At 38.0% G+C, this 12,571-nt stretch overlaps 1 protein-coding gene across 8 annotated transcripts in view; it reads left to right on the top strand.

Annotated features, from left to right (window-relative positions):
- Positions 1-12,571, top strand: part of LDB2 (LIM domain binding 2) — a 213,301-nt gene that overhangs the window by 58,827 nt on the left and 141,903 nt on the right. The window lies entirely within an intron of this gene.

The following is a 12,571-nucleotide window of genomic DNA, read 5'->3' as shown; positions in this document are numbered from 1 at the left end:
GCATTAGCACTGAATCTTTTCTGATTTTCTGTCTCACTTTCAGATGACAGCTCCTCTGGCAGTTAACACATTCCCAGAAATGGGACTGTGTAGTTTCTTGGCTTTGTCAATGCTATTGCTGCTGTCTCAGGCTTCTTGGTACTATGAACACAAATCTTTTAGGAAAGGTCTGAAACTGTGGATGCTCTGGGTTTATGGCACTCTAGGGAAACACACTGTAATTAGGAAAAAAAAAATAGGGTTCTGAACATGACCATTGTATATTTTAGTTAGAAATATGCAACTGTAATGAAACAGACAAACAATGGTGTGCCCAAAGAATATTTTATTGTTAATATATGAGGATTTAGATTTTTGAAAATAGGTCTGAGCTGCTCGATAGGGACACTTCTGTGAGCTCTTGAAGTTATTTCAGTCTCCTCTGCAGCAACTTTGTCCATACTTATCCATGTTATGCAAAACTGTTTTCTTTCTTAAAATAGTTTTCTGTGTGTTTGAGCTTTCTCACAGATTTATATTCTTTCTGGTTTTAAACATTTTGTATCAACACTGGTAGGTTTTTTTAGGCTGTATGTACACATATGTCTCTAGATCCTATTCCTTAGCTGGGGAGGAAGGAAACTGCTTTTTCAAAAGCTTTGCTTGCTCTTTGTCAAGAGTTGCCTTCACCTGGCAGGCACTGAGGGTAAAAATCTACATCAGAAGTCCAAGGTGTCACTTGGCTCTTTGACTAATGTGAAAATGAAAATCAGAAAGACACATTAGTCCTTTTTTCACATTGTAGTTTGCTGGCTGGCAGGAACACACCAAGAAAGACCCGAGTTTCAAAGCAAATTCACGTTTTCTGTAAGCAAGTTTTCTGAATTGTCACTTTTTTGCACTTCTTTATGTACTGCAACCTTACACAGAGAAATTTTGACAGCATTAGAAAACAGGAAAGGCCAAATACCACTTCTGGCAATCTAAGAAATCTTAACTGAATCAGTTTTACTGATTTAACAGGTCCACAGAGTCTGAAGTGATTGGTTGTAGTTCATAGGAGGCCACTGTTGTAATGAAAAGATGTTTAAAATTTCATTAAATGATTACAGACCCAGAGGTGAGGCCCCAGTAGATTAACATATACAACATAAAGGCATATTAAAAAAAACCTACTACCTGTTATGAGCTTTGAACTGGATTGTATCAGGACTCAGCTTCAAGGATGACCTTAGTGGATGATTTCCTTGACATATGTAGCTCACACTTGATTTTGCTTACTTTGTTTAAATTTAGATTTATACATTTTTCATGTTTAAGCAGTAGGGTAGCTAGTAAATAGACATTTTTTGTAAGTAATTGCTCATGTTGTTAGTAGTTGACTGACAGCAAACGAAATCCTACAAGGATTTTTATACATACTAGTGGTAGTGATACAGCTAAGTGGCCACTTGGTAGGTGAAAGCTTTGTTTGTCTAGGGTTTTAGCATAATCATTAAATCACAGCTTTCTCTAATTGCTTCAGCTGCAGCCAAACTCAGTTGGATGGGATTCTGAAGCAAATGGAATTCTGTCACATTCAATATCAGTGTTTGCTTTATTAAATAGCATTTCTCTGGGGACCTGCATAGACTTTTGGAGTTTTTAATTTGTTACAGGATGTAGTAGCTGGCTTCTGTAAAGGAATTGTTCACCAAGCTGCAATTTTATTATTACTATTGATGCCTTTTTACTTTAAATGAGGTTGACAAGATAAGAGATGCCATTTAGAAGAAAGCTTTACTTACTTTCCTCAGTGAAGACTGAGTTTTGAAAGGGAGCACTTCTTGGTATGCATAAATTCTCCCATTTCTTTTGAAGTGAAAATTTAAAGTTAATAATTAAAACAAACACACAAACCCACTCTGTTATCACAACCTCTGTGCTTCATTCTCTCTATATTTCTTTCAGTGCCTTTCAGTGCAGTGTACCCTTTGATTTAGCAACCGTAACAGCCTTGTCAGTGATCTGTTACACTGTTCTACAATATTATAGCAGCAATAACAGTAAAAGTTTTGGTTCTAAGTAGATTTTTCATGGCGAGCAGGCAATTCAGACATCTCCATTTGAATCGGAATTTTAATTTGTAAATGCAAATGTCAGTTTAAAAAGTGCACTTCCTTGTGCTTCTCACCACCAAAACTTGAAAACTGTTGTGTACACTGAGAATATGCAAGTGTCTGGAGCCCAGCTCATCCTCACTTTGTCAAAGCCACCTGAACTCCTGATTTGTTCCTTTGTTAGTCAGTTGTGGCTGTACCTGCCCAGCAGTGAGTGTTATGAGCTAGGAAGGGTAGTGCTACCCCACAGAAACAAAGTGCATGAGTGGTCTGAGGGTCACAGGATAACTCATGAGAAATGTCACTATTTGATTTGTGTTGTCTTGACCTGGGATTTCCTTAGGACATAGGAAGATATACATAAGCAATTCTGTCTCTAGCTTAATTGTGTTTTGGGCAGGAATTTTGTATCCAAATACAGTATGAGACTAAAAAAAAAGGGCTTAAGTGCCATTATTTGCAACTGTGGCTAGCTGGGGAGTAAAGTTAGGAAGCCAGACAAATAATCACATCTTCTTTATTTAAAGTATTTCATACTGGCACAAGTCTTTAACCAGTTCTCCAACTTCTGTCTGCCACTTGGAGCTTTTTATATGAAACAGCAGGAACCTGGCAGCCTGGAGATCTTTGAGAATTGTGAGCAGAAAACTTGAACATCATTTATAGGTTTTCCTGCCAAGACTGTAAAAATCTAGACAAAGTAGATACAGTTGTTTCATCCAGCTTTTCACGTATTTTTGTCCTTCACTAAGCTCTCAAAGCCTCAACCAGTTTTCTTTCTGACTTTTAAATTCTTAGTAGATATATAGAATAGGATTTATCTTACCTACCTTTATCCCTAAAAAAGTTACATGGCTAGACTGAACCATTCTCTAGGCTCCCTCTACAGACAGTGAAGAGACAGAGATCTGCAGGAGGCTTTTTATCTCACATGAATTTAGACAACTGTCTTGGGGTGAGATGAATCCCAGCCCTGTTGTCACCCTCTAGCTTTGATTCAGCAAATGTAACAAGTTCCATTTCCATGCTGGGATTTGGAGCCTTGTATAGAATATTCCAACATCTGATTTCCACTTAATTTAGTGGAAAATGAATGCATAAGTCTCTTAATTAGCTTTGAAAATCTCTGCCTTAATGTTTGATTAAGTTTGAATGCACATGTGTTTGTATATTTAAAAATTGCAAGCAATAAATGTAGCTGTATTATTTTCAAATACCTGAGCATCTGATCACTGCAGCTGACCAGTGCTTCAAATGGCCACTGCAGATGAAGCTATGCTGCATTGTTGAAAACTGGAACAAGTAAATAGAGTCTAAAATATAGACTTAATAACTTAATACCTCAACACTATCTTTTTTCTTATCTCTCTCTTAAGTAGAATTTAGATTCTGAAACACATTTAACATAGATAATATTTGTGGATAGAGTGACATCAACAGCTGACAAAAATGACTGTGATTACCAGTCCTAATAAGTACAGAATGCACACAGGAATTAACTTGGAGTGTAGTTTTGCTATAAAAAAGAAATAATCCGTTAAAAATTTTTACAAGAGTGGGGCTTCTGATATGGGTTAAATAAAAGATGTGAATGAGCTTTTAAGGGACATAATTTGCAGGTCACTGTAACTCTTTTGTGAAATTATTTTTTTATTACCACAGTGGAGTTTTTTGCTTAAAGAATATGCACTGTTTATGAAGCAAAGATATAGAGGGATTTTTCTATTACCTATACATAACAAAGAACTCATATTTGTGCCTTACCATTGCTTCTTGCCAAAATTTCTGTAAGGTGCCATAATGTTTACTTCTCTGTACTGTCTGGAATTATACAGTGCTTTTACAATTTCTTTGGGTGATATCTGGACACCCAAAACCACAGTCATATTATTAAACAATTAAATGCAGCAATATATAATTTAAAGTGTAGATATGGTTGTAAATTTTAAAATGAGTGGTTTCTTCAATACTTCTTTCTTGTTTTCTCTTTTTCTGACTAGTTGCTAAATTAAATTTTTGTGCATTACCTGTCCTTCATAAGAGATGGAACATAAAATACACTTGATCTTTTCCACTTCCTTACCATCCCAAGATATAAGAGCTCTTTGGCTAGAGCTGTCCATTATTTTGATATGATCTTACCTGGTTGCAAAGCTTAACAGAAGTCATAATTTTGAGTTAATTAGACTTGCAGACTAGCAAAAGCATAGATGGATCTCAGCTCAGCAAAACATTTAAGCATATCCTTAATTTTAAAAGTCTCTTGATGTGTCTTAGCAAGAGTTTTCTCTAAGTCCTGTAGGGTAAAGTTGTGCTAGAGTTGTGTGTAATGGGCTGGGCTGGAGGGGACCCTAAAGATCATTGCTTCCAGATTCTCTGCACCTTTTACTAGACCACATTGCACAGAGATCCAGCCAGCCCAGCCTTGGACACTGCCAGGGATGGGGCATCCACAGCTGCTCTGGCCAGCCTGTGCCAGTGCCTCACCACCCTCACAGTGCTGGTTAAAACCTGCTGGCTTTCACTTTAGAGCCATTTCCCCTTGTCCTATCACTACATGCCCTTGCCAATAATCCCTCTCAGGCTTTCTTTCTGTATGTAGAGATATGTATCTCCTCATCTATATGTCTTTTCAATCCATATAATCTTTCCTTATGATGAAATCAACTATTTGTAGCTGCATTACCCAGCCCTTTCACTATTTGATACTTTTGCAAGACTCCACATTGTAACTAGGAGGATGGATTGTCTTACCTGTGTTTCCCTTTCCTACCTAGATCGCCAGATTCACACAAGAATAAGGAAAAATGCATAGCAGAGTAAGTCTTTTAACTCAGCTGAAGAGGCATTTATGACCTCTCAAAGAACAGTCTGCTGGACCATAGTTTAGACTGCAGTTTTTCAGAATCAGGGGCCTCTGAAGGTCCCAGCTTTGTATGGGTCTCCAACGCACGTGGTGCTTCTGTGAGACTGCCGTAATCAAAGGGGTGGGGAGAGTCCAGTGTGGAATGCAGGTCTCAAGGACTCTCCACCATGTTCCAATGTAGTATTTAGAAGCTGTCAGTAATAATTTTTTTTCACTGTAATAAATGATAAAGGGGTTTGTGTTCACTAAATTTTAGAGCCTTGGGAGTTGGTGCAGTTGGATAGATAGACCTAGAGAGACTCATTTAGTAATCTTGCTGGGAATATGAGGTTTTTTTCTGTGCCCTAGTGACACATAATATTTGATGCTCTATATTCACTCATGGCAATACTAGTTATTGCCTTTTCATTGGGATAGATGGCATAGCAGCTTCCATTTGCTCATAGAGATGGAAGTAAACAAGGTAAAAAAGAAACCAGGTCAAAATGTCAGAATAAAATAAGAACATTTGTATGGCTGACAGTAGTACATTAGATAATAGACACACTTAATATTCCATCTCTATAAACTATTCTCAAAGGCAGAGGCTGTGGGATATTCTCTGGCAGAATAGAGAAATGTAACTGTGGTTCATTTTTGATAAACACAAAACTCAGGTCTGTGATTTGTCTGGAGTGATCATGGATTGAGAATACTACTAAGAAAATCTATTACTGTTTCCAGCCAGCCAGAGATATTTTCATGCCTGTTGAAAAAAGGGCTCAAATTTAAAACAATTTTGAGTATGGATTTAGTATGCACCGTATATATTCCAAGTATTAACAGATAATCTGCTGTGGGTGGAAGTGTATAGCTCTGTAAAAACTGCACAATTTGGTTGTTAATGCCCAGTCTTTTTGTTCTCACAGCCAGAATATAGGTCTTCTCCCTAGAGACCAAGTGCAATCTATCCCTTATATTTTAAAAGGACAAAAGAGCATCTTCTGCTGGTCAGTGCTGATATTGCTGTGAAATCTCAAGGATGATGCCACATTGGCAGTAAGGAATTGGCAGTGGAGTGTGTTTTGAGCCCAGCTTCACTGCTCTTTTCCCCCCTTTCTTTCTCCTATCCATTCTTGTGCACAAGTTTCAGGAATGGAAATAATGAATTCAAATTAAAGAAGCCAGTGAAATGACACATTTCACAAGTTAACTCCTTCTGCTCTGTAGTGCTTACAGACAAGTATTAAACTGCAGTCTCCTGTCTGCTGCAGGGGAATAGTCAAACATGAGGGAGTGGATATTTAAGAATTCATTTCTCTTTTGTCCACAAGCTTCAGTAAAATTTAAAGACTGACAAATAATAGGTTTTAGACCAGGCATTCTTCTCTGATTCTGTTATTAGACTGAATCAGGTATGTCTCTGTATTATCCTTTCCTGCCAACTTAAGTTAAAAATCTCTGTAATTTTAAGCACTACAATTTTAAAAGGATATCCAAATTGTTATACATGTGGCACCTGTGTAGATGGAAAAAATCAGGTGGCTGAGATGTAGTGGAATTACTGTTCTTTTATAGCTGTGTGTAGACTGGTCTTGCTATTTGCCAGGCTAGTGAGTATTTCCCACAAATACTCTAACAAAAGGTATCTAATTTGGGCATATGTTAGTGGAAAGGGTCAACCGTCCTTCTGAACACAAGAAAAATATTAGTTGTCCTTATTTCAGTGTCAGCATGCTTCAGTTAATCTAAACCCCTGGTAAAATTTCCCAGTGAGGACTTGCTATTTGTGACATAGAATTGACATTATCTCAAAGCACTGTATCTGCAAAGCTGAGTTGTATGGCAGTGTCATTACAGCACAGTGTTTTTGCTAAAATGATGCTGATTCTCACCTGCCTGGGTTCAGAGTACAACAAGAAAATGGCATGAATCAGTTTGTGTATTTTGCAAAGCCTCTCTCTTTTTCTATTATTTTTTCCCTCTCATTTGTTTCTGAAATCAAATAATTCATGTTTGATTTTCTGTTGTCTGATAGTGCAGTGATTTATAGGCAATAAAAATAGGATCCTTGATATATTAGGCATTTCTAGTGAATGTGTAAGAGTAACTCCCTATTATGGGCCTTTCCCTGGAATTCCTTTGGATTTTTGAACCTACTCCAGATTTACATGAGAAGCAGAGATGTTGCCCCCATTTTGCACCCCAGACAGTCTCTCTGAGGAGGTATTGCTGTGGGGATCTGTTGCATGATTATATTTTGCCTTTTCAATAAAACAGAAACTTGGTGTTTTTTCCTTACTGTACAATTGAAGATAAGTTCCTAAGTGGAATGTAAACAATAGTTCAATTAATTATTAAGTGAGCTGAAGAGGCTGATATGTTTTGGGCATTGAGCAGAGTTTTGGCAAGAAGTTGCAAGTGTATAATGGAACAGAAAACTACTTATGACCAAAGCCAAGTCTTAAAATCTTTTAGCCAGTTTTACTACACATTGTTTGAGAGATGGACTCCAGCCACAGTAGTAAGTGAAATAAAAGAAAGCAATGCCATTAAAACTGTGAATATGTGTGAAATAACAAATGGAAGGAATAGAGTGGGGCATTCCTGGCAGGGAAAGGAAGATGGAGATTCTGTAAGATATCACTAGGTGCAAGATTAAAGGTATATTTAATTCTGTGTAAAATATGCTCTATGTTTGAAATAAAATAAATGAGATAGAATAACAAATGGAAAAGCAATCGAAGAGGTTCTTAAAAACTAGCCCTGAGTAACCAGATTGGTCCTCTTTCTCAAGTACTCTTACTAACTATAGGGTACCAATATTCTTAGCAAGGATACCAGAAAAATAGGGAAGGTGTGCATGTTCTTGTATAACAGACAGCCATATATGGGTTTCCCACCTACATACATATGAGCATTCCACTCTTTCCCTCTGTTCATACTGTTTCCAGGAAAACCAACCTAGGACTCTATCTGTGGTCCATACTGAATGTATACAAATAGCAGAAAGCCCTATGCCAGATTTTAAAACCATTGTGCTTTGCAGGGCCAGACCTACAGATGAGTACTCAAATTTCCAAATCTACACAATTAAGATATATAGATCCCTATTAATTTGTTACTCATTTGCAATTTGTATCAGAATCTTAAATATATTGGGTAGAGACAATATTGGTCTAATTTAAAACTAATGGGGAAAATCATTGGTTTCTTGTATTTGGACATTTTATTTATCATGGTTTTTCCATTTGCTTTGAGTATAAACATCAATGTCAGATTTTTTTTAACCTGTGAGTTTTGTAATCTGTAATGGCTGTGGAGTCTTTCCAGGTGTATTTAATGGCATAATCTTATCTTGAACTGCATTTTGAAAGCTCGAGTGTAGTTTAATTTGCTGGCAACAGGAGGAGGGAAGGAATGCAATTCTTTCCTTAGGGAGACAGCAGTACCTTGTGCAACATTAACTTAAAAGAATATGAGACACATATATGTTGCCAACAGGAATGTAGATGTATAGAGTTCTGAAAATAGTAAGTGTCAATAGGGAAGGGTTGCAGATGCCAGAAGAAAAATGTAAGCTCCCAAGTGCACACTCTCTTTTTATTTTTTCCTTGTCCAATGCCAAGACTGACATTAAAAATTCAGGTTTTCTCTAAAAAGTGATTATTAAAAAAAAGTCTGACTTCAGAACAGATGTGTTTCCTGTATGTGTTCAGAATTGTATTTATTTGTTTCTGTAACTCTGTTTGAATATGATATCTGTATTGAATATGATATGTGCAGCCAAAAGCAGTGTGAGGGAGAAACCAAATCCAGGTTCTCACTGGGCATGAGCTGTGGAGCTGCTGCACAGGGGCAGCTCTGCCCCAGGCTGGTGGGGAGCAGGATCTCTGTACCCACTCCCCTTGGGAACACAGCACTTGTGCTCTGCAGCTCTTTCCCCTCCGCAAAACACTAGCCTAGGAATCCGTAACAGGGCATTAATCCACTTAACCTGCACTGGCAGCAAACTGAACCAATTACTGCTTCTTATGTCTGTGTTAGCCACCAAGGACAAGTGTTCACTCTTCTCTATAGCAATCTTTTCATATAGTTGAGGACTGTTATCATGTTCCCATGAGTTTCTTCTATTTTATACAAAATACAGCTAGATCCTACTACCTTCTACCTTTCTTCCTTTGAGTCTTTTGGGGTTGGTTGCATGTGTCTTTAAACTCATTGATTGCTGTGGTTCTCAGCTAATTCCTTTAAGAGTGGGTGGCCCAGACTTGGCCGTAGTACTTCAGAAGTGGACAAGCTATTCCAGTTGAAGGCTTTCTAGAGATGTGTTTGCTGGAGTGGAAGGGTATTGTATCTAAGACATTTCCTTTATTCCCAAGAGCAATTGATTGCTGACATATTTGCTTTGTGATCTGGACCATTTTCTACAATACTGTTTAGTCAGTTTTCCTCATTTTGGTTTTGTACTTTTTTCACTTGGCTTTATTGAATTTCATCTTCATTTCAGATAATTTCTCCAAGCTATCAAAATAATTTTGAATTCCACTTCTGTCCTGCAAGATATATGCATCCTTTAAAGTGTGATTTCATGTACTGACTTTTTACATCAGTCCATTCTGCCTTCCAAGTTATTAAAAATAAAGGAATTTGAAGAAAATGCCATAGTCTCAGTTGGCCTCCTATTCCAGTTGCAAGATCTATCACAGGCAAGTGGAAAAGCCTCATTTAGCTTGCAGACTCTTAATCATGTAAGTGTGTAAGGTGTAAAGAAGAACCCAGCTTGACTCTCAGATCACACAGTGAGCATACGGGACTTTTAGATGGAGGGGGAAAAAGAACATCATTGTACTTAAAATCTGATTACCCTTGCCAAAGAAAATCAGAGTAGGGAAAAAATATTGAAACAGTAGGATTCCATTTACTTGGAGACCCTATTCAGACTTGTGCCATGCTTCAAATTACAAATAATACCAGGGGTGGAAGGGATCAGAGGGAACAATGACAGTTGTGGAAGAAGTCGTTTTGCTGCTTGGGTACCTGGCCACAGCAGCACAGCATCTTCACTTTGACCCAACTTCCTGGCTGTGTCTGCCCTCTTCTCTCCTGTGACCTATTCCTTAAGTTTATTTTAATCCAAAATATTTTTAGAGAATTAATTTTTTTTGGTTATGTTTAGGCCATTATTTCAGTGTTTGAGCATGTGAGTGCACTACGTGAAAGGGAGGTTGCCATGGTAATTTCTCATTATTGTTGAATAGAAAAATAATTACTCTGGCGAAATCCCCCATAACCTGTCAAAGCATAAGTTAAAGATGCCTGAGGGCAGCCTTGCCTTCACCATCCCCTTTTTTACAAAAAAAGAGAAAAAAAGAAAAGAGAAAAAAAGAAAAAAAAGGGGTTTTTTTTAATAACTGGATCCTATTTTGGTTTGGCTGGGGACACCTCATTGGGTTTTGTTCACATTTGTCTTTGAGAGTAGGTGGGCTCACCTGTGACAAGGGTGGGACAGAAAATTAATCAGCAGAGCATTTCAAAGGTTGACAGGATTTATATACTATTTTTTTAAGGTTGGGTTTTCTGTCTGGGGGTAGGGTGTTGCATTTTATATTCTTCTTTCTCCCTCACCTAATATGCAAAAGCTTGATATAAAGACTTCGGACCATGTTCAAACTATGAGAAAGTCTGGATATTTCATCTAACCAGGGAGGGAATCCACATTTTTCTTGCTTTCAAGACTTCTTGGGAACCCGCATGAGAGCAGATCTGTGTGGTTTTAAGGTGAGGCCCTGCACTTTCCCTGCTCTTCTCTATCTTTCCCACATGCAGTTAAGTCCTGGCTATGCCATGCTGTCCTTTTTGTTCCCCTGTCATTGGATGCTACAGGAGTAGCTCCAGTGATACCCAACTACTGCATTAACAAGAGCTGCAAATGTGGTGTGTGGCATTGCTGAAATCCTTCCCTCCACTCTTCCTTCCCTACGACAAGTATGTCCAAAAGGTTCAATGGTACTGCAGCCTCTCTTTAGCCAAATGGCAGAGTGGGAGCTCACAGCTACTTGTTGGACAATACACCCTTGTATGGGCTTGTAATGCAGCCCCCAGGCTGTGCTGAGTGCAGGGCCCTGTGCAGGGTGTGTTGGACACCTGTGAGTGTTTCATGCTGACCACTGTGTGTTTCATGCTCACTGTTGTGGCTGCTTGGCTACTCAACACAGCAGCGTTTGCACGTGGGAACACTCACCAGGTTTACAGCGGGAAAGAACAACATCTCTCTGTGACAGCAGATTTCTGAGATGTGGGGACAGCTTTGATACCTCTTTGTGTGACTGAATGGCAGGGCTGTATGATCCTGTCACTGCCAGGTTGGATGAGCCTTGGCAGGGAAAGTGTATTACAGGCTCTGACTCAGACAAGAAGTCTCTCTAGGGTCTCTGGAAAGAACCAGATTGTTAAAACCTGTCCTTACCATTTCTCCATTGGATGCTTGACAAAAAATCAAAGTGAAATTGAGAGGAATATATACCTTGCTTAACATTTTGGAGTGAAATCCAAAAGTAACATCATCAGGAAATACAGCAGAAGAACTAAAATCCCCAGATTGCTCTGCATGTGTACATAATGAATATGATAGGTGCATATTTTCTTTTAAATTGGCATTTCATCTCAGGATCTTTTCTTGTGAAGCAAACATTTGTTTGCTTCATATCTGGCTTAAATCTAAATGGCTCAGGCATTAAGAGGTGCTCAGACCTCACTGCTCAGTGAACCTGGCCTTGCTCTCTGGAAAGGAAGGTGCTGTGAGTGGGATCGAGTGGCTCTGAGGAGTGCAGCACTGACCTTGTGTGCTGCAAGTCTTGGGGCCTCAAAGGAGCAGAAGAGACTGAAACAAAAATTTTGAATCCAGCTATTAAATATATCCATAGCTTTCAAATGAAACAATTGATGGGTTTTGTGTTGCTCAACTTGTGTAAAACCCTTGCAAGCTGGACAACTTACTCAGGTGCTAGACATTGAAGTTTGGGTGCCTGTTGTTGATCATCCCGGTCTGAAAATGCCTGGTTCAGTTGATAAAGTCAAGAAATCTCCTGTAATGCTGTGTTAGTATGGGTTTTACATTGTTCACTATTTTAATAATTGCCCTGTCCCAGCTATGTGTATTACTGTGAGTCTAAGTATGCACAAGTCATCTTAACTTCTTTTTTTCACTTTTTGTATCACACTTAAAAGTAAAGATTTCTCACAACAATTACATTTAAGTAACTAGCTGGTATTTAATTAACCTGAAGTACTGTATTTATATTAAATGCATTGGAGTAGAATGGCCATTATATTTAGTTTCTAAATAACTTTCTTGTCATTTTGTACTGATGATGAGGTTATGTAACATTATAGAATTAAGTATGAAGGGATTTTTCATTACCAGGACCAAGCATTTGAGACACACTGCCCAGAAAAGGAGGGAAAACTCATAATTGCTTTATTTGCAACCGATGTATAAAACTATATCTAACATTTGGAGAAAAAATGTTATGGAAAAGAAAGTTTTTACATATTTAGTATGCTGGATAAAAATTAAAATTTATTATACAGTAAGTTAAACACTTCAGTTTTTTTCCTAAATTAGAACTTTATCTAGGAAAAATTA

This window comes from Melospiza georgiana, chromosome 5 (assembly GCF_028018845.1).
Source record: "Melospiza georgiana isolate bMelGeo1 chromosome 5, bMelGeo1.pri, whole genome shotgun sequence".
In the NCBI taxonomy this organism is placed as follows: Eukaryota; Metazoa; Chordata; class Aves; order Passeriformes; family Passerellidae; genus Melospiza; species Melospiza georgiana.
Note: the sequence above shows the minus strand (reverse complement) of the source record. Positions and strands in the feature narration are given on the sequence as shown.